Source organism: Macrobrachium nipponense, chromosome 27 (genome assembly GCF_015104395.2).
Source record: "Macrobrachium nipponense isolate FS-2020 chromosome 27, ASM1510439v2, whole genome shotgun sequence".
Lineage (NCBI taxonomy): Eukaryota > Metazoa > Arthropoda > Malacostraca > Decapoda > Palaemonidae > Macrobrachium > Macrobrachium nipponense.
This window is the reverse complement of record NC_087216.1, coordinates 38,566,311-38,593,435: the sequence shown is the minus strand read 5'-3', so window position 1 is coordinate 38,593,435 and position 27,125 is coordinate 38,566,311. Positions and strand designations below refer to the sequence as shown.

General features: G+C 44.4%; 1 pseudogene; it reads left to right on the top strand.

Moving 5' to 3' along the window:
• LOC135200676 (RRP12-like protein) overlaps positions 1–27,125 on the top strand; it is a 192,522-nt pseudogene that overhangs the window by 120,347 nt on the left and 45,050 nt on the right.

Here is a 27,125-nt window from a genome sequence, read left to right as displayed (position 1 = left end):
CAAACCCTCTATTCAGTAGCAAATATTCCGCTCTAGCAAGGGGGAGTGAAGAGTAATAACAAACCCCTGCGAGTATATGGTTTGTTATTTGAACAGTCAGAATTTTCTTTAGTTCCCTAGATGCAATGAATCTGTCATATATCATTGTATTAACCCAGACGGCTGAGTTGTTAGATATCAGTTTATCCATTTTCTCACGGGCATTAGTCCACCTTTTTTAGAACTCGTTCTTCTAAAGAGGTGGTCTGGTGGGTTAACTTCCAGTTAGTTTAGGATACTTGTACCCCCTCCAAGTATAAGTCTATCCTATTGTTAAGATGGAAGGTTTGTTCTGCATATGAACACATGACAAATTTTATTTAAATAAATTTGTATTTTTCATGGCTACCAAACCTGAGGCCTTAACGTGTACTGCCCACTTCTAGCCACCCCTCTTTATCTTTTATTATCTCATGGGATGGGGAAAGAAAAAAGCGTCACAAGGTCCATTGCGTTATCTCTGACCAGCTTTCACCTCGTACGCACAGGCGTTGCCAGATCTCACAGATTCCTTGCTTTACAATCTTTTATTGTTTTAACCGGTTACCAGCTGGCACTTGAAAAATATCATATTTTTAATACCTCCGGTTTGTTAGCCATGAAAAATACAAATTGACTTAGAAACTTGTCATTTGTTCATCAACTCTAGATTCTGTCAGCTGACATTTCCAGCTATGAACCAAACAAAAACTTCTTTCAGTTTTCTTCTGAAGATTGAAAAAGAAACCCACAAAATCACTGTGTAACTTGTTTACTTCTAAGTATTTACATTTAATTTTACTCCACACTCAAGTACTTTCAGGCCCTATCTTTGGCTCATTTTCAAGAGATGTTTGGGATGTCACCCTGGGTCAAGGCCCAGCAGTCTTCTGGAACTTCTTCTCGTTGAGCTGTTATTTATGTGATGGCTGTTCTGGTTTCCTTGAGAGTTGCTAATCCCCTCTTGTCGCTCTGATATCCTGAGCTGATGGTCAATGGGATTAACCCTTGTGGTAAGGGAGTGGTCACCAAACGTCTGTTGGGCAGAAAACCTAATCTCCAGGTCAGCAGGGTCTATCTTAGCTTATTTTAATATCAAAGCTCGGCTTATGTGATCTTCTGAGGTAAAACCTTTGTTTCCTTCTATTACTTTAATCTCTCAGATGAATGCTTCTTCTACTACCCTCCTGTGACTAATTTTATTGCTTTTGTATATAAGCCTACTGTTTTTGAAATCCATCCTATGGTCATTTTCCCAACAATGCCTAGCTATAGCACTCCCCTGAGAGTTAAGCTGTACTGCCCTTCTATGTTCTTGGATTCTAGTCCTTTTTCCCCTTCCTTATTCTCCTACATATTTGTCTCCACAATTGTTGCAATTGATTATGTATACCCTCTCTACATCATCTGTATTACTGTCTTCTCCTTCCAATTTATTTTTACATACTTTGTTTTTTACAGTATTATCAAAGGTATATACAAATTTATATTTACTTTCTTTCATTTTTGAAGTGATTTGTTTCATTTTAGGTAAAAAAGGGAGGGCAACTATTTTCTTGTATTCTTTATTCCATGTACTCTACATTTGCTCTGTAAAAAATCTTCCTAGCTTTGTTGAGTGCCCTTTTTTTGAACCATTCCTGGTATGCTAATGCATCGAAGCTAAATAAACCAGTTAGAACACCTATTTTTATATCATGACTGTGAAAGGAGAAGAAATGAATATATGAGTTTGTATGTGTGGGCTTTCTATATGTGCTGAATTCATATCCTGTTTCTTTTCTTTCTGTGAGTATGTCTATAAAGGGCAGTTTATTATTGTTACTTTTCTCTAAAGTGAACTGGATGTTGTTATCAAACTTATTGAGTTCGTCTAGAAAAGTTTCTATTTAATTTTCATCACCTTGCAGAATAGCAAAAATATCATCCACATATCTCCACCATCCTTGCAGTTTTAAGTTAGGGACATTAACATTAGGAACTAGATTACGTAGTTTCAAAATATTCCATATAGATGTTAGCGAGTAAATGAAAGAAAGTAAATATAAATTTGTACATACCTTTGATAATACTGTAAAAAACAAAGTATGTAAAAATAAATTGGAAAGAGAGGACAGTAATACAGATGATGTAGCGGGGGTATATATAATCAATTGCAACAATTGTGGAGACAAATATGTAGGAGAATCAGGTAGGGGAAAATGGACTGGAATCCAAGAACATAGAACGGCAGTAAAGCTTAACTCTCAAGGGAGTGCTATAGCTAGGCATTGTTGGGAAAATGACCATAGGATGGATTTCAAAAACAGTAGGCTTATATACAAAAGCAATAAAATTAGTCACAGGAGGGTAGTAGAAGGAGCACTCATCAGAGAGATTAAAGTAACAGAAGGAAACAAAGGTTTTACCTCAGAAGATTCCATAAGCCGAGCTTTGATAATAAAAGAAGCTAAGATTGACCCTGCTGACCTGGAGATTAGGTTTCCTGCCCAACAGACTTTTGGTGACCACTCCATTGACCATCAGCTCAGGATATCAGAGTGACAAGAGGGGATTAGCAACTCCCATAAGCCAAGCTTTGATATTAAAATAAGCTAAGATAGACCCTGCTGACCTGGAGATTAGGTTTTCTGTCCAACAGACTTTTGGTGACCACTCCCTTACCACAAGGGTTAATCCCATTGACCATCAGCTCAGAATATCAGAGCAACAAGAGGGGATTAGCACCTCTCAAGGAAACCAGAACAGCCATCACATAAATGACAGCTCAACAAGAAGTTCCAGAAGACTGCTGGGCCTTGACCCAGGCTGACATCCCAAACATCTCTTGAAAATGGGCCACAGATAGGGCCTGAAAGTACTCGAGTGTGGAGTAAAATTAAATGTAAATACTTAGAAGTAAACAAGTTACACAGTGATTTTGTGGGTTTCTTTTTCAATTTCCAGCTATGATAATTTGTCTACCGATGTATTTGTTCAACTCTAGATTCTTTCATCTGACATTTCCTGGTGTGATACTCTGTCTACTGAAGAAAAGTCTTGTGCAACTGATTTCACATCCTCAAACATCTGTAATGGGTAGTACCATCAGTGCACCTGAATTGATACACTGAAGCATTTGCAGTGGTCTTTTGGCCCATAGCCGCACTCATTTTTTGGCCTTTTAATTTACCTCCATTTTTCGCACTTCTGTAATCTTGCTGCCCAAGCTGTATGCAGCTGAAAGGTTTTCTCCCAGGTCTATCTTTAGATAATTGCCCTTTATCTCCTAGGTTTTCTGGATCTCTCTTATCTTGCGTGAATCAAGTCCTTCATAAACAACAACTTATCATAAATTCTTTGGAAAAAATTATTCCATTCATTCTAGTCACTATCTCCCTGACCTTTCCAGCTTTTAAGATGCACAACTCTCCCTTTAAACTGAATGATGTGATTCAAATGACTGTAAGAAAATTATTTTGCCATTATTGCATGAGAGCCTTTTAATGGGCCTTAATTGAGAGGTGGCAGTGAGAAAGTCCAGGATGACAGTAAAACACTAGCCTTTTGTTACTTGTGGGGCTGTCTGTATTGTAAACTAGTCCAAATTTTTTGTTGCCATGAAGGGCATATGAACATTTATCATAGGACTATGTCCATCTGTTAAAAGTTAAGTTGCTTGGTGTTCATTATTTGCCATAATCATTGGAAATTTGGGTATTTTTTGTAGGGAATCAGCTCTACCATTAGACTGCTATGGTTGTTATTTTATAACAACTACATTGTAATACACAAAATTTTTTCCTTTTTTTTAAGAATTATGTATTGTCCCTTATTTTAAATCCTTTTATTTTACTGAAAAGATGATTTTGTACATGAACTTTCCTGTCAGACATATACTTAGCTTACGTCTCTGACGTCACGACAGAATTCAAAAAACTCGCGGGCTAACGCGACAGGTAGGTCAGGTGATCTACCTTACCCGCCGCTGGGAAGCGGGTGTAAGAACCAACATACCTTTCTTGCCAGATTTTTTCTGTCGTCGGTGTCGACCACACCTGTTGTCGGTACCTCTTGACAGTTGGATTCTTTTCTCGTTTTCGCCCTGGATTGTTTCTACGGACTTTTGGTGAAGTACCCGATCTTTTGGCCTGGCATTCGCGATTTGTGGACAGTTATTGGACTTTTCTTTGGATTTTTCTTGGATTCATGATGTCTGATGTTGATACTAAGAAAACTGCTATGTTTAGAGTTTGTTGTATGACTGAGTGTAAGGTGAGGCTACCGAAAGCTGCGGTAGACCCTCACACGGTATGTTTGAAGTGTAGAGGGAACGAATGCACCTTTAATAATCCTTGTAATGAATGTGAAAAGCTGAATGAGGATGAATGGAAGTCTTTGTCTTCCTACTTGAGGAAGCTTGAAAAGGATAAAGTTAGGAAAGCTTCTTCTAGGAGCAGTAGTAGATCTCGTATTTTAGCGAGTTGGATATAGATAATCCTATTTTAGAAGTAGCTCCTGTGTCAGTTTCAGCTCCTGCTCCCTGCACCGAAGCCGAAGATGCGCCTTCGGAAGTGGCCTCCATGAAAGCCACCATTCGCAGTATGGAGAGGAAAATCAAAACAATTAGAAGGTAAGAGTGATTCCAATAGTGATTTGTGCAGTGAAACCCAGTGCAGTGGAGGGTGCGTCTGATCGGCTCCCTAATGCTTCAGGCCTAGACCTCTTCCAGACTCCCAGTCCCAGTGGAGGAGGAAAGTCGAAAGCCGCAGGAAGGTTAGGGAGCATCCCCAACGGTCAGGCGTCCCTCGGTAGCTCCTGTTGATCGTTCCCAGGTTACCTTGGATCGCTCCAAGAGAGAAATATTGCGCCAATGCTTTCTCGTCTTCGCCTTCTCCTAAACGAGGATGGAGCTCTTCGGAAGCCTCGCGCCCTTTCGAAGAGAGCCTGGAACGCTCCCTGCGCCCGCCCTTCCAGCCCTGAAGTTTTTTCGGAAGAGCCTGAGGTGGAAGCGAAGAAGCGTAAGAGATCTCAGGAGTATCGTTCCCCGAGCGGACGATCGAGCCTCGTCACCTGTTCACGAGTTTGTGAATTCTCCTGCAAGGGTGTTGGCTAACCTTCAGGCGCAGATTTCGGCTCTGGCTGGCTCTCTCTGCGTGTCTTCTCGTCGTAGGAAGGACGTCTCGCTTCTGTAAAGAAAGTCCAGGCTCCCCTCTCCTGACTCTCGCTATTCGACGGAAGCGGCTGCGCTCACCTGTGCGTTCGGATTCTCGCAGGAGACTTTCTGCTTCGGACAAGATCACATCTGCGTCCAAGCGCCATTCGCCTGACAGACAGGTTTCTCCTTCGGACAAGGAGCAAACTGCGCGTAGGAGATCTTCACCCTACAGACGCTCTTCTCGAGACAGGATCGCTCCCCTTGACAGGCGCCAAGAGCCTAGTAGGCGCTACTCGCCTCGTAGCCGCTCCTCGTCTCGCCTCCACTCTCCGGTTGACAAGCGCCCTAAATCGGACAGGCGCCCTTCGCTGGACAGGCGTCAAGAGCTTGTTAGGCGCGTTTCTCCTAGCAGGCGCTCTTCTCCTGACTTTCACTCTCCTCGAGTCAGGCGCCGAGAGCCTAGCAGGCGCTTCTCCCCTTGTAGGCGCTCACCTAGTAGGCGCTCGTCGCCAGAGATCCTCTCGCCTCGGTTCAGGCGCCAAGAGCCTGGTAGGCGCTTCTCGTATGGCAGGCGCTGTTCGCCTGGTAGCCGCTCTCCTTTGGATAGGCGCCAAGAGCCTGATAGAAGTTCTTCAAACAGGCGCTCTGCGCCTGACAGCCGACTTACTCCTGTTAGGCTCCAAGAATCTGGGAAACGCACTCCTCCAGACAAGAAGGATGTTGCAAGTAGACACATTTCTGAAGCATTGTCTCCAAGACGTATACGTCTTACTTCCTCTAGAGACTCTTTTAAGAATAGTCGCGCCTCTAAGGATCATGAGGGCTCTTCAGCTCAGGAAGAACAGGACCCCTCAGAAGAAGAAGGACCAAAAGACTCCTCTGTTTCCTCCTATAGAGGCTGACAGAGTTACTCCTGCAAGAGTTTGGAGATATCCTTTCTCCTGTGGCTCCTCCTTCTCCTCTTTCGTTATTCTCCACTTCGAAGACGTCGAAGGTTTCGTCTTGTGTAAGGATGAAACCTACTGTTTCCATGAAGAAGGCGCTTAGAGGTTTTGGGGAATGGCTCCTTTCTAAGGAAGAGAAAGGGAAGACGGTTTTTTCTTTCCCTCCGTCTAAACTGACTGGGCAGATTGGGATTCTGGTACGAATCGGGAGAACCTTTAGGCCTCGCTCTCCCGTTCGTCTGCGGACTCGGACTTCTCTTCATTGGTGGATTCTGCTCGTCGTTCCGCCCTCACTTGTCCGCCAAGACTACGTGGGGAATGAACGAACTTGACCACCTACTGAAGGGAATGTTCCGAGTCCTGGAAGTTTTCAACTTCCTTGATTGGTCTTTAGGTGTTCTGGCTAATAAGACCCAGACCCCAGATTCTCTGTCTCCTGAAGATCTTAACTGCGTCCTCACTTGCATGGATAAAGCAGTGAGAGACGGATCGAGTGAAGTCTCCTCACTGTTTGGAGCTGGAGTTATTAAGAAACGGTCTGTCTACTGTTCGTTTCTCACGAGGGCAGTTTCACATGCGCAAGGGCCTCGCTTATGTATGCTCAACTCTCTCTCTTCTGTTCCCCAAGAAGATTATTCAAGATGTCTCGAGTGCCCTTTCAGCTAAGGCTACTCAGGACATGTTAGCCCAGGCGGCCAGGAAACCTCGCTCTGTCTTCCAACCCAAGGCCAAGAAAGAGACTCCTCTGAGACAGGAGCCCTTTCGAGGAGGACCCGCTGTCAGAGGTTCTGCAACCAGAGGGACTAGACCTTTTAAGAGAGGTAAAACCTTCTCTAGGTCAGTCAGAGGGAAGAAATAGCGATCAAGGACTCCAGACATCAGTGGGTGCCAGACTACTGAAATTTGCCGACGTCTGGGCCCACAAAGGGGCAGACAATTGGTCCCTATCGATTGTCAGCAAAGGATACCTCATTCCCTTCTCGTCAAGACCACCATTGACGACAACTCCGAGGGAGTTGGTAGCCAAGTACAAGGACCCCATCATGAATCAAGCCCTTTCTCTAGCAGTAGATCTCATGCTAGAGAAGGAGGCTATAGAACTAGTGAAAGATCCCCGCTCGGCGGGCTTTTACAACAGACTATTCCTAGTTCCGAAGAACTCAGGAGGATGGAGACCGGTGTTTGGATGTAAGCGCCCTGAACGTCTTGTGGAAAAGAGGAAGTTCGCCATGGAGACAACTTCCTCAGTGTTAGCGGCACTTCGTCCAGGGGACTGGATGGTGTCTCTAGACCTTCAGGACGCTTACTTTCATGTGCCGATCCATCCTTCTTCACGGAAGTATCTACGATTCATGATGGGAGGAAACATCTTCCAATTCAAGGCCTTGTGCTTCAGCCTATCGACTGCACCCCAAGTTTTCACGGGGTTAATGAAAAACGTGGCGCAGTGGCTACATTTGGAGGGAGTGAGGGTGTCGCTTTATCTCAACGACTGGCTAATCAGAGCAGAGTCTCAAGAAAGATGTCTGGAGGACTTCAAAAGACCCTTATATTGGCAAGTTCTCTGGGACTTCTGGTGAACTTCCAGAAGTCTCAATTAATCCCCAGTCAAGAGCGGATCTATCTGGGGATTCGGATAGCTTCTCTGGCTTTTCGGGCTTTTCCGTCGCCAGAGAGGATAGCTTCGGTGCTACGAGAAAATAACGACCTTCCTAGAGAAAGATGCATGCACAGCGAGGGAGTGGATGAGTCTGCTGGGGACACTCTCCTCGTTGGAGCAATTCGTTTCTCTAGGAAGGTTGCATCTCAGGCCTCTACAGTTCTTCCTATACCAGAACTGGAGGCGTCTCTCCCTAGATCTGGAGTTCTCCTTCAAGATCTCAAGGGGAATCAAGAGAGACCTTCGGTGGTGGGACAACCCACTTCGTTTTGTGGAAGGAATGTCTCTTTACATGCCGAACCCCAGCCATGTGTTGTTTTCCGACGCATCGGAAGCAGGTTGGGGAGCGACGCTCGGGACAAGAGAAGTGTCAGGCACCTGGAAGGGGGATCAGGTGTCCTGGCACATCAACAAGAAAGAGTTGATGGCAGTCTGGATGGCATTGAAAGCCTTCGAGCCCCACGTCCGAAATGCAGTAGTGCAGGTCAATTCGGACAACACAACAGCCTTGGCGTACATCAAAAACAGGGGGGACGCACTCCTTCTCCTTGTACGAAACAGCAAGGGATCTTCTGCTGTGGTCTCAAACAAGGAAGATCAGTCTTCTCACCAGATTCGTATAGGGAGAAAGGAACGTCAGGGCCGATCTCCTGAGCAGGAAGAATCAACTCCTGCCTTCCGAGTGGACCCTCCACTCAGAGGTATGCCAAGACCTGTGGAGAAGATGGGGCAGACCTCACATCGATCTCTTTGCAACAGCAAAGAACGCAAGAATCGAACTTTACTGCTCCCCGATATCAGACCCAGGAGCAGTATCAGTGGATGCGTTTCTCCTAGATTGGACAGGTCTAGACGTCTACGCCTTTCCCCCCTTCTTCAAAGTACTGGGACAACCCTCAAGAAATTTGCTATCTCGGAGATGACAAGAATGACGCCAGTAGCTCCGTTCTGGCCCGCCCAAGATTGGTTCACAGAGGTACTGGAATGGTTGGTGGACTTTCCAAGAGCACTTCCACAAAGACAAGATTTGCTCAAACAACCCCACTTCGACAGGTATCACAGAAACCTCCCCGCTCTCAATCTGACTGGCTTTCGACTGTCAAAAGTCTTGTCAGAGCGAAGGGGTTTTCGACAAAAGCTGCTAAGGCTATCGCCTCAGCTAGAAGACCTTCGACTCTTAAAGTCTACCAGTCGAAGTGGGACGTCTTTCGCCGGTGGTGCAGGAACCAGAAGTTTTCCTCTTCCAGTACCTCTGTGACTCAGATAGCAGATTTCCTAGTTTTCCTCAGAGAAAAATGCGGTTTGGCAGTATCTACTATCAAAGGATACCGAAGCATGCTGGCTGCGGTGTTCAGACATAGGAATTTAGATCTTTCGAATAACAAAGATCTTCATGATCTATTAAGATCTTTTGAATCTTCCAAGAAAACTTCGAACGAAGTTCCAAGTTGGAATCTGGACGTGGTTCTTCGTTTCCTGAGGTCCGCTAGGTTTGAACCACCACATTTAGCCTCCTTCAAAGATCTCACGAGGAAAGCTCTCTTTCTCATGGCTTTAGCATCCGCGAAAAGGGTTAGTGAGATTCATGCCCTAGAAGGAAGGGTAGGTTTCAAAGGAGATTCCGTGGTTTGTTCCTTCCTTCCTTCGTTTTTAGCAAAAAATGAGAACCCCTCAAATCCTTGGCCAAGGAACTTTGAGGTTCGTGGTTTATCGGCCCTAGTAGGGGAAGAACCTGAAAGAACTCTTTGCCCTGTTAGGAGTTTAAAATACTACCTTCAGAAGAAGAAAACCCTTTAGGCCATTGAGGACAGACTATGGTGCTCTGTAAAGGACCCCAGCAGACCATTGTCGAAAAATGCGCTGTCTTTCTTCATTAGAAGTGTTGTGAAAGAAGCACATAGATCTTGTAATGAAGAACATTTCAAGCTCCTAAAAGTCAAGGCTCATGAAGTGAGAGCAATTGCCACTTCCTTGGCCTTTAAGAAGAATATGTCTCTTCAGAATCTGATGAAAACTACATTCTGGAGATGTAATTCAGTATTCGCCAACCACTACCTAAAAGACGTCAGTATTTATGTATGACGAGTGCTTCGCGTTAGGCCCGTACGTATCGGCGGATTCGGTGCTGGGGCAGGGAGCTGGAACATATCCTTAGTAGTTTTTTCCCTTGTTTTTGTTAATTGAGTTCATATGGTTGTATGAAAAATGATGCAGGTAGGCATCTTTTTTCGTTTCGTAATACTAATAACTTTAGTTTGGTTAGGTGATCGGATTTGGTTTGAAGCTCCCTGCGTTGGTAGTGGACAGGTTCTGTCATAGAAGAGGGCGAACCCCCATTGACATGATCCGACTTGGATTCTACTAAGTAAGCGGATATCAAGTCCCGTTAGTAGAACCCAAGAGCTTTTCAGCTGTAGGTCACGCCCTCGCTGTAGCTCTTATGGCTATGCAGACTAATAGACAGTATCTATGAAGTCTTCAGCCTAAACAGGTAAGAACCAAGGTTATTTTTATCCTACAACAGGTGTTGTTTACCTTTTCTTTGTTATTTTCTGTCTTGTACCCTCCACCAAGGGTGTCAATCAGCTAAGTATATGTCTGACAGGAAAGTTCATGTACAAAAATGATATTGTTATTTTACAAAGTTTTGTACATACTTACCTGGCAGACATATACGATTGATGGCCCGCCCAGCCTCCCCTCAGGAGACAGGTATAAGAGAGAAAAAAATCTGGCAAGAAAGGTATGTTGGTTCTTACACCCGCTTCCCAGCTGGCGGGTAAAGGTAGATCACCTGACCTACCTGTCGTGTAGCCGCGAGTTTTGAATTCTGTCGTGACGTCAGAGACGTAAGCTAAGTATATTGTCTGCCAGGTAAGTATGTACAAAACTTAATTGTAAAAATAACAATATCATTTTTCTACTTTTGTACCTAATAAACCACATACATATAAAATATATTCTTTATTTCTCAAATGACATAAAATATATTCTTTATGTCTCAAATGGTTAAAAGTAGGGCACAAATTATACCCCTCTGATATTTTCAGGATGAAATTGTGGACCTTCTAGATGCATCAGCTGGTAAAGCAATGGTTTCAAAGCGACCGATACTCAAAGCATCAAGCACTAAGAGGCTTGAAAATGGCAAGGAAGACTCAGGCTTCAAAGTGGACTCAAAAACTGGTAAACTTATCATTACAGAAGACAATAATACAAAGGAAAGTACCTCAAGTAAGTGATTACGATCTATTTCATAATCAAATGTTCAGCAAAAATGTTTGATTTAATTTTGTTTTTCCTTTCTTGAGTTTGTGAAAATGTTAAGCAGAGAACTTTAAAAATTCTACATTCAGTAGTGAAAATAATTTACTGGCACTTAATTTAACAGACAGGGGTGTCTGGCTTCCTGAAAATTAACAAAATTTGTTTAGTAACAGAACCAAGACCTTGTAGTGGAGGCAATCATGTAAAAATCTCTCATTCTGCCTTCCTTCTCTTGTTATGTATCATTATAAGTTTTGAAGAAGGTCCTGTGATGTGTTAAATACAGCCTTGAAAAATATAATGAAAATTACAAGTACTGCATGTGTGCTACTTTAATTTCATGTTGAACAAGTAGCTATAGTTTTTACTGTGTTATGGTTACTTCCCACCCTAAAAATTTTCATAAATATTTCATCCTAGTCCATGATGGCTGCAGTACTTATTAAAGATATATCTGTTACATATTCTATCACAGTCATCCTGTTTGACTGAGTGGTTTTTATATTGGGTTGCATCCTACCCCCTTAGGAGTCCATCACTTTTCTCACTGTGTGTGCCATTTTGCTTTCTTCTCCATTTTGTCCATCAGCGCCAAGTCTGGTCTATTGGCACGTATCACTTTTATCTGTTCTGATGCCACAGTCCCTGAGGATCTATCCCAGATCGTTTTTTATTACTCTCTCAGGTTGGTGTTCCTACCACTAATACTATAATGCAAGCTAGAACATGTTTCTTGCACAGGTTCCAGTGGAGGGGTTTTGCTACTGAATCATGCCTCTTTTTGTACTGGTTCTGTGCAAGTGCCGGACATTTCCTTGCTATTTAGTTTATTGTCTCATTTTTCAAATTGCATTTCCTGCATATGGGTGAGATGTTATTTCCATCTATTGTTCTTTGGACATATCTGGTTCTTTGGGCTTTGATCTTGTGCCACCTAGCATTCCTACAGTTTCCTTCTTTAGTTCTCTCCTCTATAGCCATTGCCATGTTTCATTGCTGTTCAGTTCTTTAGTCTGTCTCATGTACTGTCTGTGCATTGGTTTGTTGTGCTATTCTTCTGTTCTGTTTTTCGTTCTCATGTCTGTATATTTCTGGGTCTTCGTCTACTTTTATCAGTCCTTCTTAGTCACTCGTCTTCACTGGTTTTCAGATATTGCCCAAGTGCTCTGCTCTTGATGTTGATGTGCAGTCCTCTATGCTTGGTAGACCTCTTCCTCCTTCCTTTCGTGCTATATGTAGTTTGTATTTGCTCTTGGGTGTAGTGCTTTGCGTATCGTCATGTGTTCCCTGATTTTCTGGTCTATACTACGGAGTGCAGCCTTCGTCACCTCCAGTACTCCTATGCTGTATTTGATTATTGGTACTCCTCACGTGTCTATGGCTTTCACCATGTTTCTGGCATTGAATTTTGACTTTCACCATGTTCTGGCATTGAATTTTGACTTAAGTATCACCTTAAGTCTCTGCATATATTCTTTTCCTGGTTCATGTCCTTCATCTCTTAAGGGTTTTATATCGTCTCCTATTATTCCCAATAATTCCCAGGTAGAGTGGTACCTCAAGATACGAAATTAATCCGTTCCGAGGCGACCTTCATATCATGAGCTTTTCATATCTTGGACCGCATTTTACATGTAAAATGGCTAATCCGTTCCAAGCCCTCCAAAAACACCCCAGTAAATTTCATAATAAAGCTAAATTGACCTATAAACAATGACTACAACAATTTGGACCATTCAATACCTAACTTAATACGTACTGCTAATTACATGTAAATAAAGTGTATTAGTGTACATGGTATACAAGAAATACCGTACGTATGTAGTAAAATGTGGAAGCTTACCTTTCGAGTGAGGCTATCTCCGAAAGTGGCGACAGAGGAGGACAAACGGCAGATACGTATGTACACTTTACTTTACGAAACACATAAAAAAATGTAAGGAAAACCATACATAAACTAAACTTTACGAAACACATTAACAAAACTGTAACACTTAACAAAAAACTAAAATTAGAAATTTTTATTTTTTTTTATTTTTACATTTTTTTTTTTTTACAAAATTTCAACTTCATCACCACTTTCAACTTTCTGTTTTTTAGTATCAATTGGATCTTCCTTTTTGCTTACTCCTACTAAAGGCCTCTTTAAAAAATAACTATCTATCCAAGGAAGATTGCTTCTACCTACTTTTCACAATGTTCCTGAAACAACCAAGGCAAGCCTCATCGAACTGCGCAAGCATACAACCTGTGTAAGCCTTTTCAGGGTGTCTTTTTTTCTACAAATGATTGCACTTTATGAAAAGCAGCTAGTACATCCTTAATTTCTGCGTTGTCATAGGGTCGTCCTCCTCCTCGCCGCTGCTATAGAACTCCTCTTGAACGACGTTATGTTGCATGGCCTCCAACTCCTTCAGGTCATCCGTTGTAAGCTCCTCTTGGTGCTCCTCGAGAAGGTCGTTGATGTCGTCCTCGTTGACGACCAGCCCCATGGACTTGCCGAGTGCAATGATCTCGTCAAGATCTGGTTGCAAAACAGTTTCAGGATTGTCAACTGTTTCTGAATCTGCAGCACCAGCTTCGCCCAAGTCGAATCCCTCGAAGTCTCAGGCGGGTACGGCATCAGGCCAGAGTTTCTCCACGAGGAATTCAAGGTTCGCTTCGAAACCTCCTGCCAAGCTTGGTCAATGAGTCGGATGCATATCACAACATCGAAATGCTCCTTTCAAAATTCATGTAAGGTGAGGTTTGTGGTATCGGTGATGTCGAAACAAATCTTAAAAAGAAGTTTCGTATACAGCTTCTTAAAGTTCGATATCACTTGCTGGTCCATGGGCTGGAGGAGAGGGGTGGTGTTAGGTGTAAGATAAAGACCCTTGATGAACGAATACTCCGCTAGGATATCTTCCTCAAGGCCAGGAGGGTGAGCAGGGGTATTGTCCAACACCAGCAGGCATTTCAGAAGGAGGCGCTTCTCTTCCAAGAGTTTCTTCACTGTCGGGCCGAAACACAGATTTACCCACTCTGTGAACAAAAGCCTCATTACCCAGGCTTTTGCATTAGCCCTCCACATCACTGGAAGCTTCTCTTTAAGCACTTTGTGGGCCTTGAAGGTTCAAGGAGTCTCGAAATGATAGACCAGTAGGGGCTTCACCTTGCAATCCCCACTGGCGTTCGAACAAAGTGCGAGCGTAAGCCTGTCTTTCATAGGCTTATGCCCGGGTAGCTGCTTCTCTTCCTCCGTGATGTACGCCTCGACGAGGCATTTTTTTCCAAAAAAGGCCAGTCTCATCACAGTTGAAGACTTGCTGAGAACTGTAGCCTTCTTTGGTCATCATCTCGTTGAACGTCTGTTTATTAAAGGCTTCGGCCGCTTTCGTGTCCGAGCTGGCAGCCTCCCCATGCCGCACCACCAAATGGATGCCAGTCCGTTTACGGAATTTCTCGAAAAAAACCACCCATGCGAAGCCTTGAAGTCTGAGGTTGGCGTGATGTCCCTTCTCCTCCGTCGTCTTCGGCCTTGGCAATCAAATAGCCGAAAATAGCACTGGCCTTGTGGGAGATTGCCGTCTCCGTTATCGTATCGCCAGCGATTTCTTTGTCTTTTATCCAGACAAGAAGAAGCCTTTCCATCACGTAGTGCATGTGGGTCCTCTTAGCTGGACAAAATAGTGACGCCCTTGGAAGGTGTAGCTGCTTTGATGGCATCCTTCTGCTTAAGAATGGTGCCTATTGTCGACGGATTTCGGCCGTATTCCTTTGCAATCACACTCAATGGCATACCAGCCTCATACTTCTTGATAATCTCCATCTTCGTTTCCAAAGAGAGCATCCTCTTCTTTCCATGAATTTCAAGTTTCTTGGGACCCATGACTACGTATACAGTAAGTCCTCGGGTTACGCCGGTCTCAACTTACGCTTTTTCTTGGTTACGAACGCGCCCCCATAAAAATATAAAAAATAATTTTATGCGTCGTTCCGTCTTACGCGGTTTAGCGTAGTAAGCGACGTAAACAAACGTGAACTAGTTTCGGGCGCACGGCGGAAGAATACGCTTTGTGGGGGAGAGGACGGCATCGCTTCGCTACGCTCATTCCTCGCCCATATGCCATTTTGGTTGTTTTCGCTGCCTCTCTCTCCCTCGTGTTGTATCGTTTTTGTAACTTTTTGCCCTTTGTTATGGCTCCCAAGCGCAAGGCGGACTCTTCTGATGGTAATGCATCGAAGAAGAAAGGCCATCACCATGGAAATTAAAGTGGACATTATAAAGTGATCTGAGAATGGAGAAACGCCAACAAACATTGGCCGCTCGCTTGGCCTTAGTCATTCGACTGTTGCTACCATTATCAAAGATAAAGAGCGCATCGTTGAACATGTGAAAGGATCTGCTCCTATGAAAGTGACAGTGATAACCAAGCAGCTTAGTGGTCTAATAATTGAAATGGAAAGGTTATTGGTGCTTTAAAAAATAAGGCTTTTTAAGGTATTTTTTAGGCACAATTTTCAGTCAACAACGCCACTAGCGCCGTTATGTCTAACGAGTACATACATTTGTAGAAATACCGTACAGTCTATAAAGGTTATGCAAATGATATTAAAATATTGTATTTAGAGTTATTACATAGGTATTATGGTAAAAATATATGCCTCTGATGCTGTTCTATGCCGAAAATATCGTGTTTATGAAATGAGTGCAAATTTAGCTATGGATGTGTCGATTTATAAATGTTCATGCTTTTATGTTTAAAATGTGTATGAAAATGTATTACGTGTAGGTATTTTTATTTTTGGACATAAATATGATACAAAGGCAGCTTTTGAAACTGCCCTTCATGTTATCAAATATGATGTTTTTTCATGTCATTCTTGTAAGCCATGGCCTGCCGCTTTTCCGAAAATATAGAGTTAAAAAAAGTGCAAATTTAGCGATCGATGTGTTGATTTTATAAATCTTCATGCTTTCATGTGTAAAATGTGTATGCAAATGTATTATGTATAGGGTATTTTTAATTTGCACAGAAATATGATATTAAGGCAGTTTTTGAAACTGCCCTTCACGTTATCAATACGATGTTTTTTCATGTTCATTCTTGTAAGCAGCTGCCTGCTGCTCTTCCAAAAATACTATTGAGATAAAAAAAAAAAAAATGTGCAAATTTAGCGATCGATGTCTTGATCTTATAAATGTTCATGCTCTTATATTTAAAATGTTAAAAAAATATTTTCATACATTCAACTTCCCTGTCAGATATATACTTAGCTATAGACTCCGTCGTCCCCGACAGAAATTCAAATTTCGCGGTACACACTACAGGTTGGTCAGGTGATCTACCTGCCTGCTGCTGGGTGGCAGGAATATGGAACCATTACCATTCTTGAGCCAGATTTTCTCTGTCGCCGGAACTGGTAAAATCGTTTGCTAGTTCCTCCTGACTTTGACTTTCGAATTTCATTACGCCGTTGATCTTTTGGACTGCTAATTGGTGACGTATTGGATCTCTGGTTTGGCATACGCTATTGTGGACTGTTTTTTGGATTTTGGATTTGGAATTTTCTCATAATGTCTGACGTTTCGATTTCGTTCAGAGTGTGTGTGAATGAGAGTTCTTATGTGAGACTACCGAAAGCTTCGGTAGATCCTCACAACACTTGTAAGAATTGTAGAGGGAATGTATGCTCACAATTGAATACATGTGATGAATGCAAGGATTTGAATGAGGAGGAATGGAAGATGCTTGATTCCTACTTGAGAAAGTTGGAAAGGGATAGGGCTAGAAAAGCCTCTTTCAAGAGTGTGAGTAGGTCGGTCTCTAACGAGCCAGTTAGCGGACGATTGCTATCTCTAACGCCCTAATTGGTTTCCCTCCCATACAGCTTTACCTTCTCAGTTAACTGATTCGGCAAGTTCAGCATTTGAAATTGCGAGTCTGAAAGCTTCGCTTCTGGAAATGGAGCGTAAACTAAAGGAACTAGAAGGTAAGTGCAGTGAAAGTGTTCCCAGTGAAGTGGAGGGTGCGTCTGATCGGCTCTGTCTCGCTCCCAGGTCTAGGCCTCTTTCAAGCTCCCAAGCCCAGAGGAGAAGAAATATCGAAAAGCCGCAGGGAGGTTTCAGAGAATCCCCACCAGTCAGGCGTCCCCTCGGCAGATTCTGTAGTTGCGTCCCAGACTGCCAAGGATAGTCGTTGGAAAGACTTCCTGAAACAGTGTTTTTCTTCATCTGATTCGTCGTCCAAGAAAGGATGGAGTTCGGATAGATTATCGAGACCTTCAAAGAGATCGTGGAAGTCTCCAGCATTTTATTATTCTAGCCCTGAAGAATTTCTGGAAGAATATCCTCCGGAAAAGAGGAGGAAGGAGGTTTATTCAGAAGCTCCTTCTTCATCGGAGATTGAAAAAGAGGACGTAGCTACAAAGATTTGGAGAATATGCAAAAGCAGATATCTTTATTAGTAGGAGTGCTTAAGAAGGATCCTCCTAGAAGGAAGGATAAATTCCTTCCAATTAAAAGATCCCGTCCTATGGAACTCTCTGAGAGCTCGGACGAGGCTCCTGCCAGGAGCCTGTCACCAGCCAGACGTCAGGCTCCTGTCAGGCGCAAAACGCCATCAAGGCGAGAGGATTTATATAAATATCTAGAAGAGCCTGAATCTCCTACTAGAAGAAAAGCGCCTGAGGCGTCTGGATCGAGGCGTAAACCTTCTGAAACTTTGGAAGTCAGACGTAAGGCGCCTGAAACTCCTGAAATGAGACACAAAGCGTTTGAAACTCCTGAAACGAGAAGAAAAACGCTTAGGACTCCTGAATCAAAACTCAAGGCGCCTGAAATGCTCCGCGCCGGAAGTGAGGCGCAAAGCTCCTGAAGCGAGGCGCAAAACGCCTGGAGCACCTGAAATGAGGCGCAAAGCGCCTGAAACGAGGCGCTTGGAGAGCCTGAAACGCCTGAAACGAGCGCCTTTGCGCCTAGAGCGCCTGAAATGAGGCACAAAGCGCCTGGAGTGCCTGAAGCCAAGCGTAAAGCGCCTGAAGAGCCTGATCTTAGGCGTAAAGAGCCTAAACTATACCAAGCGTCGAGCGCCTGACATCCATCATATGACAAGCAGGCGCAAAGACTTATACAAACTAGAAGGACCAAGCTTCAGGCGCTATGATTCGGAAACATTATCGGAGTTTGAAGCGGACTTGGAGGCTCCTCTTTGGGATTTTTCTCAGGATCAGTTTTCTCCTGACAGGGTCTCTAGACGTCGCACAGGCGGCCGTAGCCCCTGTCAGGAAGGACTGATTCTGAAAAAAGGGAGAGACATTTAAGAACTTCCCCTGATAGGGACGAGAGTTGCCGCACAGGCGGCTGTCGTCCTTGTCAGGAGGGCCTTAGTATAAAAGGACAACATCGGCCCTTCACCTGGCAAGGGAGTCAAGATGCGCACAGGCGGCCGTAGCCCTTGTCAGGTTGCAGTCGGTGTTGCTACGAGCCCTTCACCTTCCCGAGAGAGGAGTCCTCCTCCTCCAGTTGCGCACTCATCTCCGAATAAAACTCAGCAAGAATTAGAAGATGTCTCGGACTCATTGAAGAAAATAATAAGGGGGCAGGTCTTACAGGACTATAAGACATTGACAGCCCTCTTATTAAAAGAATTTGGAGAGTCCCTGAGTCCTGCTGCCCCTCCTTCTCCTCGGTCTTTATTTTCAAGTACGAGACTGCAAAGTCTTCCTCCTTTTTGAATATGCAACCGACCATCTCAATGAAGAGGGCTTTGCAGTCTTTCGGAAATTGGCTTAAAACCAAGGAGGAGGCGGGAAAGACTGTGTTTACCTGTCCCCCTTCCAGGCTATCGGGAAGGAGAGGGATTTGGTACAGCACAGGAGAATCTACGGGACTTGCTCTTCCCTCATCTGCTGAAGCGGACTTCTCGACCTTGGTGGATTCGGCGAGGAGACACGCACTTCCATCGGCCAAAACAAGGTGGACAATGTCCAAAATGGACCATCTCCTCAAGGGAATATTCCATGTTTTGGAAGTTTTTAACTTCCTAGACTGGTCCCTTGGGGCTTTGGCCAAGAAGACGCAAGACCCTCAGTTTTTAGAGCCAGAAGTCTTGCATAGTGTTCTTGGGCCTGTATGGAAAAGGCGGTGCAGGATGGATCGGCTGAAGTGGCATCCCTTTTCGGGGAAGGAGTATTGAAGAAGAGGTCTGTCTATGGTTCTTTTCTAACTAAGCAGTCTCTCCAGTACAGAGGGCTTCTCTTTTATATGCCCCTCTGTCTAAACAATTGTTTCCTTCTCATTTAGTGAGGGATATTTCCCACACGCTTACTGAGAAGGCAACACAAGATTTGCTGGTACAATCTGCTAAGAAAACCTAGACCAGCTGCTCCTGTCGCAAAGAGGGAGCCAAGAACTGCCCAACAGCCCTTTCGAGGTAGAACTTCTAGCCGAGCCCCAAGGAAGAGAGGAGGGGAGAAAAGAGGAAGATCTTCTATCAGAGTCCCGAGAAAGAATCCTAAATGAGGTTCCAGTCCTCCAAGCACCAGTAGGGGCCAGGCTTCTGAGATTTTCAGAAGCATGGGCTTCAAGGAAAGCGGATTCTTGGTCCCTACAAGTTCTCAAGAAAGGATACCTCTTCCCTTCAGGAACAGACCTCCATTGACGACGACACCGAGGGAGCTGTCAGCGAGATACAAAGACCTGTAAAAAGAGATGCCCTTCTCGGGTTGGTACAGCAGATGTTGGAGAAGGAGGCCATCGAGAGAGTACAGGATCCGCACTCTCGGGGCTTTTACAATCGCCTCTTTTTTTTGTGCCAAAAGCCTCGGGAGGGTGGAGGCCGGTCCTGGACGTGAGTGCATTGAACCGCTTCGTGGAGAAGACGAAGTTCTCCATGGAGACATCCAGTTCGGTCCTCTCTGCTCTCCGTCCAGGAGATTGGATGGTCTCCCTCGACCTTCAAGGTGCTTACTTTCACGTCCCCCTGCATCATTCGTCGAAGAAATATCTTCGGTTCATGGTGCAGGAAGGATTTATCAGTTCAGGGCTTTGTGCTTCGGCCTCTCGACAGCTCCTCAGGTGTTTACGGCGTTGATGAGGAACGTAGCAAGATGGCTACATCTGAAGGGGGTGAGGATATCGCTTTACTTAGACGACTGGCTTATAAGAGCACAGTCAAAACAACAGTGTTTTGAGGACTTGGAGATAACTCTGCAATTAGTCAGATCTCTCGGATTGCTCGAACCTCGGGAAATCTCACACGATCCCCAGACAGACCATCGTCTATCTGGGGATTCGGATGGATTCTCGCGGTTTTCGAGCATATCCATCCCAAGAAAGGATTACGAAAGGGTGGAAAAGATCTCGGTCTTCCTAGAGAAAGAAACAAAGCTCAGCGAGGGAATGGCTCAGTCTTCTGGGCACCCTTTCGTCGCTAGAGCAGTTCGTTTCTCTGGGGAGGCTGAATATGAGACCCTTGCAGTTCCATCTAAGAAGAAGTTGGAACAGGAAGAAGGGAGATCTTATGGATACCTTTCCCATAGAAGAGAGCATCAAACACCACTTGCGATGGTGGTTAGAACCGCTAAGAAGGAATGAAGGAGTGTCCTTGTCTCTTCAGAACCCTCACCTAGTGTTGTTCTCCGACGCTTTGGACACAGGATGGGGAGCAACACTAGGGACGAAGGAGGTGTCAGGCATCTGGACGGAAGAACAGAAGACCTGGCACATAAACGCAAAAGAACTCATAGCCGTACACTTGGCACTGAGACATTTCGAGAACGAAGTCAGAGGCATGGTGGTCCAGGTCAACTCGGACAACACCACGGCTCTGGCATATATCAGAAAACAAGGGGGACACACTCTTTCTCCCTTTACGAGCTGGCAAGGGATCTGTTGATCTGGACGGAGGAAAGAGGGATACGGCTCCTGACGAGGTTCGTTCAAGGAGGGAGAAACATAAGAGCGGACAGATTGAGCAGAAAGAACCAGGTCCTTCCAACAGAATGGACCCTTCATTCACAAGTCTGCCAGCAACTATGGTCTCTTTGGGGGAAGCCTCAAGTAGACCTATTTGCAACGTTCCTATCCAGAAGGATGGAAAACTTTTGCTCGTTGGGGGACGATCCCAGAGCCCTGTCAATCGATGCCATGCTCATGAACTGGACGGGCATAGACGCGTATGTGTTTCCCCCATTCAAGATGCCGGGGGAAGTAATGAGGAAGTTCGTGTCTTCGGAAGGAATGAGGATGGCATTGATCGCTCCTTATTGGCCTGCAAGAGAATGGTTCACAGAGGTACAGGAATGGATAGTGGACTTCCCCAGATCTCTTCCCGAAAGGACAGATCTGCTCAAACAACCCCACTTCGAGAGGTACAAAAACAAAAAACATCCACGCTCTCGCCCTGACTGCCTTTCGACTATCGAAAGACTGGTCAGAGCGAGAGGCTTTTCTCGCAAAGCTGCAAAAGCAATTGCTAGAGCAAGAAGGTCCTCAACCATGCGGATATACCAATCGAAGTGGGAAGTTTTCCGTAGATGGTGCAAGGCGAAGAAGCTGTCCTCCTCCGATACCTCTGTGACCGAAATTGCTGATTTTCTTTTATATTTACGAGAAGAATCTCAGCTAGCAGTGTCAACCATTAAAGGTTTATAGATGCATGTTGTCTGCTGTGTTCAGGAATAGGGGCCTGAACATAGAGAATGACAAAGATCTGCATGATTTAATTAGATCATTTGAGACGACAAAATCAAGAACTTCTCTCACCCCTAGTTGGAACCTAGATGTGGTTCTCAGATATCTAATGTCAGAGAGATTCGAACCTCCCGATAAAGCGTCTTTCAGAGATATAACAAGAAAATGTATTTTCCTAATAGCTCTCGCTACTGCGAAAAGAGTGAGTTGCAAGCTCTAGACTCGAGAGTGGGTTTTAAGGGGGACTCGGCTGTATGTCTTTCAGCTTTGTTTTTAGCTAAAAAAACAAAAATCCCTCGAGACCTTGGCCTAGGACTTTTGAAGAAAAGGCTTTCTCAATTAGTGGGAAATGAGATGGAAAGAACATTATGCCCTGTTAGAGCTTTGAAGTTTTATTTGCAGAAGAAGAAGCAGTTGCAGGGCTGCAATCAAAGCCTCTGGTGTGCTGTTAAAGACCCGAGAAGATCAATGTTAAAAAATGCTTTAGCTTTTTTTGTTGGAAATGTTATAAACTGAAGCTCACATGAGTTGTGATAGCGATTCATATAAGACATTAAGGGTTAAAGCACACAAGGTACGTGCAGTTGGTACATCGTTATCGTTCAACAAGAACATGTCGATGAAGAACATCTTAGCAGCCACGTATTGGAGGTGTAACTCAGTGTTTGCCTCACATTACTTAAAAGATGTGAGGGTAACATACGAGAAATGCTTCTCTCTGGGACCTTATGTATCAGCGGATACAGTGCTGGGGAAAGGAGAGAAGACTGATCCTTAAATTTGTTTTTTGTCCTTATATTTTATAGTGTGATTTTAAAATAATTTGGTGTTGAGTTTTTAGGTTGTTTGAAAAGTGTTTGGGGATAACGCTTTTCAATCGTAAATACTAATCCACGGTTAGGATCGGGTGATCGGGATCAGTGTGTACTCCTTTGTATGCCAATAGGCATAGGTATATTGTCATGTAAGTGGATAGGACCCCAGTGGACAATTGCCATCAGGTCTCTGTTGAGTAAGTGGATAAGACCCCATTGACAGTCCTTTCAAGAGTTCTCAGCCATAGGGCACACCCTCGCTGAAGCTTTTGAGGCGAGCAGACTTCTAAGCATAAGCTATGAAATCTTCCGCCTAAACAGATAGGAACCAGGGTATTGTTAATTAACTTTTATTACCTACAACATATGTTGTTTACCTGTCCGGTCAGTAATTAGCCTGTCTCTTACCCTCCGCCAAAGGTGCCAATCAGCTAGCTAATGTAATATGACAGGGAAGTTGAATGTATGAAAATGATATTGTTATTGTACAATAAAGTTTCATACATACTTACCTGGCAGATATATACGATTGTATGGCCCACCCAGCCTCCCCTCAGGAGACAGGTGGAAGAGAAAATCTGGCTCAAGAATGGTAATGGTTCCTATTCCTCCCACCCAGCGGCAGGCGGGTAGATCACCTGACCTACCTGTAGAGTGTGCCGTGAAATTTGAATTTCTGTCGGGGACAACGGAGTCTATAGCTAAGTATATATCTGCCAGGTAAGTATGTATGAAACTTTATTGTCCACAATAACAATATCATATTACGTATAGGGTATATTTATTTTTGTACATATATGATACAAATTAAGGCAGCTTTTCTAACTACCCTCCACATTGTCAAAGGATGTTTTTTCATGTTCGTTCTTGTCCGCCACTGTTCCAAAAAATGCATGGTGTTATTTTATTAATTATGCATCTTTTCCTTAAATCCTTTTAAAAGTTATACTTTACTTCACTGTATCCAATAATATTGTATGTATTCTCATATTATTGTATTATAAAATACTACGGCAAATCTAAGCTAGTATTCCGCGGAGTGGCCAATGTTTTGGTTTCAAACAGCTGATGGCAAACACAAGTTTGTTTCTCCATATTTAATGCCAATTCTGAGCGAATTTTCTTGCTTCTAGTTGGCATAAACGAATATCCAGATAATTGACATATATGAGACAAGGTTATTTTTCCTTATACGACGTGTTTTAGGTGGAAATATGAATTGACTATGTCTTGTGATTTTAAATTTTTTTTTTTTTTTTGTTCATGAAACTTACCTGTCATATATATATAGCTGTATTCTCCAAAGTCCGACAGAATATCAAAACTTACGACACACGCAGTGGTCGGCCAGGTGGTTAGTACCCATTCCCACCGCTGGGAGGCGGGTATCAGGAACCATTACCATTTTCTATTCAGATTTTCTCTGTCGCCGGTACTGTCAACACCTGTTTTCAGTACCTCGTCTTAGGATTTTGAAACTTCATTGCCGCTTAAGTATCCTAATTGTCTTTTGGTTTATTGACTTGGATTGTGGCTAGGCATACACTATCATAAATTGATTTGAATTTGATTGTTCTTTGCATAAGACGTCTGAATCTAGTTCGGCTAGTTTCAGAGTTTGTTGTCTGCAAGGGGTAAGGTGAGGCTACCGAAACCTTCGGTAGATCCTCACTGGGTATGCGTAAGGTGTAGTACTTGCTTCGGCAATACATATACTAAAATTGGAACTATACAGAGTAGATTAACGTGAAGCGTTCCACATTTTTCTTAATTTATTAATATATTAAATTTATATTAAGTATATATATAGAAATGAGTATTAATATACTTTTATGTTTCTTTATTGAAAGATCAATGTAAGAGTGATGTTTGACTGATTCCGAAGGGAAGACGTATGATTTGTATGTATGCAAATTAGAGCGTGATAGAATCAGGAGGTCTTCCTCCAAGACTGCATCAGCAAAAACAGAAGTCAGGGTAATGAACCTACTAACCTCCTGTAGACTTTATTTTGCCTAACTCTGTGGTGGTACGTGTCTGTGAGAGGCAATGCCCTTTCTGTTATTGTGGATTCCATCCGTATCTTGGAATCTAAAGTGCTCTCTCTCCAATCAGTGTTGTGGGTGTAGTGAGGTTGTTAGTGCCCCTAGTGTTGTGGAGGGCCATCAGATCGGCCCTATAATGCCTCTAGGCCTGGATCTCTGCCGGACTCCCAGGAATTAGGGAATGGGCAAGTTCAAAAGCCAAAGGAGGGTTACGGAGACTCCCCACGATCTGGCATCCCTTTGGCAGGACCTGAAGACGCATTCCCAGGCTGCCAAAGATCGTGCACGTGCATGAATCCTAAAGGATTGCTTCTCGTCCTCCAAGGTATCCACCCCGTGCAGGGGTTGGAGCTCTCGGAAGGACTCGCGCCCTCTAAACAGCAGCTTATAGAAGAGGACGCTTCACGTCCTCTCTCTCTCGTCATGCGTTGCAATCATCGCCTGAACATTTTGACGACTTTCCACCACAGAAGAGAACAAAGACGCAAGATGTCGCACAGGCGGCCGTCGTCTTTGGTCTCAGGGAGGAGGATGCTTGACGTCCTTTCTCTTCTGAGAAAGCAAAACTCTCTTCCGGGAGAGTTTTGCTGCCTTTCCTCCACAAAAGAAGACCAGGACGTCATCCGATGATGACGCTTTTGAGCGCCCCAGTCGTTCCAGGAATAGAACTGTTGCGGTCCTGTGAGAACGGAAGAAGGAAGGCGTCCTCCTCTCGCCCCTCGTCTTCTCACAGGATCAGCCCTTCCTCTGAGAAGGAGTCTTCTCCGACAAAGAAGATCATCCTTTCAATGCAGCAACAACTTGCTTCGTTGCTTGCCGAGAGAGAGGCAGAGTCGCGTCGTTATTTAGGAAGGATGGATAGATAGACTGCCTATCAAAGGCCAGACAGTTCCCCCTTGCCTTCCTTCCTTCGCTCGTCTCTTTCTCGTGACGCTCCTTATGCAGAATGTGACGTTCGCTCTGCTGCTAAGCAGGATGTTTTCAAGTTGTTAAGCGTGACGCCATGCAAGCTGCTTCGCTTAGTCAAGCAGTTCGCCAAGACGCCCCTCATTCGTCCCTGAGGGACGCTCCATCTGCTGCCAAGCATGACGCTAGTTCGGCAGCTAAGCTGGACGCTTTTCAAGCTGCTAAGCTGGACGCCCAGCATGACGCTTTTATTTTCTGGGAGCAGCTCGTTCAGGACCGCCCAGCGCGACGCGTTTTACGGCACGATCGTCAGGACGACCCAGCGCGACGCTTCTTTTCTAGGACGCTCGTTCAGGACGCCCAGCACAACGCTTTTCTTTCTGGACGCTCGTCAGGACGCCCAGCATGACGCCTTTTGTTTTTTCCTGGACGATCGTCAGGACGCCCAGTGTGACGCTTTTCTGGACACTCGCCGACGCTCAGATGCTCTTTTTGAGGACGTTTGTCGTGACTCCCATCTAGACGCTCTTCATGAAGCTTTCGCATCTGCGCCTGAACCTGCTGAGGCTGTTTTGGAAGACACACAACCACAACCTTGTACTCTGAACTCGTCTTCTCAGCAACGCTCCTTATTGAAACTTGGCCCTAAAGGCCTTATACCTCTTCCTTCGGTGGTCTTGTCTGCTGCTTCTGCGAGAGGGAGAAGTGAGCAGCTCGTTGGAGGAAGCAAACGAAGAAAAACCTTCAACGTCAGCGTCTTCTGACTACCAAGTCTTGGCCCACTTACTCCGTGCTTCGTTTGGAGATAAATTCCAACCCTCGGCCCCTCGATCTCCTCCTTCTCAGTTATCCTCTTCGAAATCCAGCAAGACTCCGGGATTCGTGAAAATGAGGACTTCTCTTTCGACCAAGAGAGCGTTTAAGAAGGTCCATGACTGGATGGAGTCGAGGAAAGCACAATGCAAGACCTCTTTTGCCCTGCCTCCGTCAAGATTCAACGGAAGGCAGGTATTTGGTATGAGACAGGGGAGGATGTCAGACTGAGAGCTCCCTCCTCTGCCCAAGGCGACTTTGCCAGCCTGGTTGACGCACCGAGGAGGTCTCTCCTGTCCTCTGCTAAGGTTTCCTAAACACTTTCAGATCTGCATCACCATCTGAAAGGGCTGTTCAGGACGAAGGAGACTTTTAACTCCTAGATTGGTGTTTCGGAGCCCTGACTCTCTTTCTCTCAAAAAACTATCCAACCTGCATGAATAAGGTAGTCAGGTTGGTTCTGATGAGCTGGTTGTCTAGAAGGAAGGACTAGTAAAACTTAAAGCAGTTTTCGGGGTCATAAAACGCCTCTTCTGCGTTCAGGACTGCGCTGCTGAAGGGGAACCTTCGGGTCCTACCTGCCATAAGCCCAGTCTTCGAGCAGGAATAAGGCTCCTTCCTCGATTTCTATGGGATTCAGGAAGTATATATGCTCGAATTACTCTATTACTTTCTGTCATATGAGTGGGTTTCCCCCATTGACAAGATACTGAACGCTTTGTCAGGTAAGTGGGTAAGCCCCCATTGACGAAATATAAAACTCTTTGTCACGTGAATGGGTTAGTTCACATTGACAAAGATCCCAATAACATATCACGTAAGCGTGTAAGCTCTCATTGATA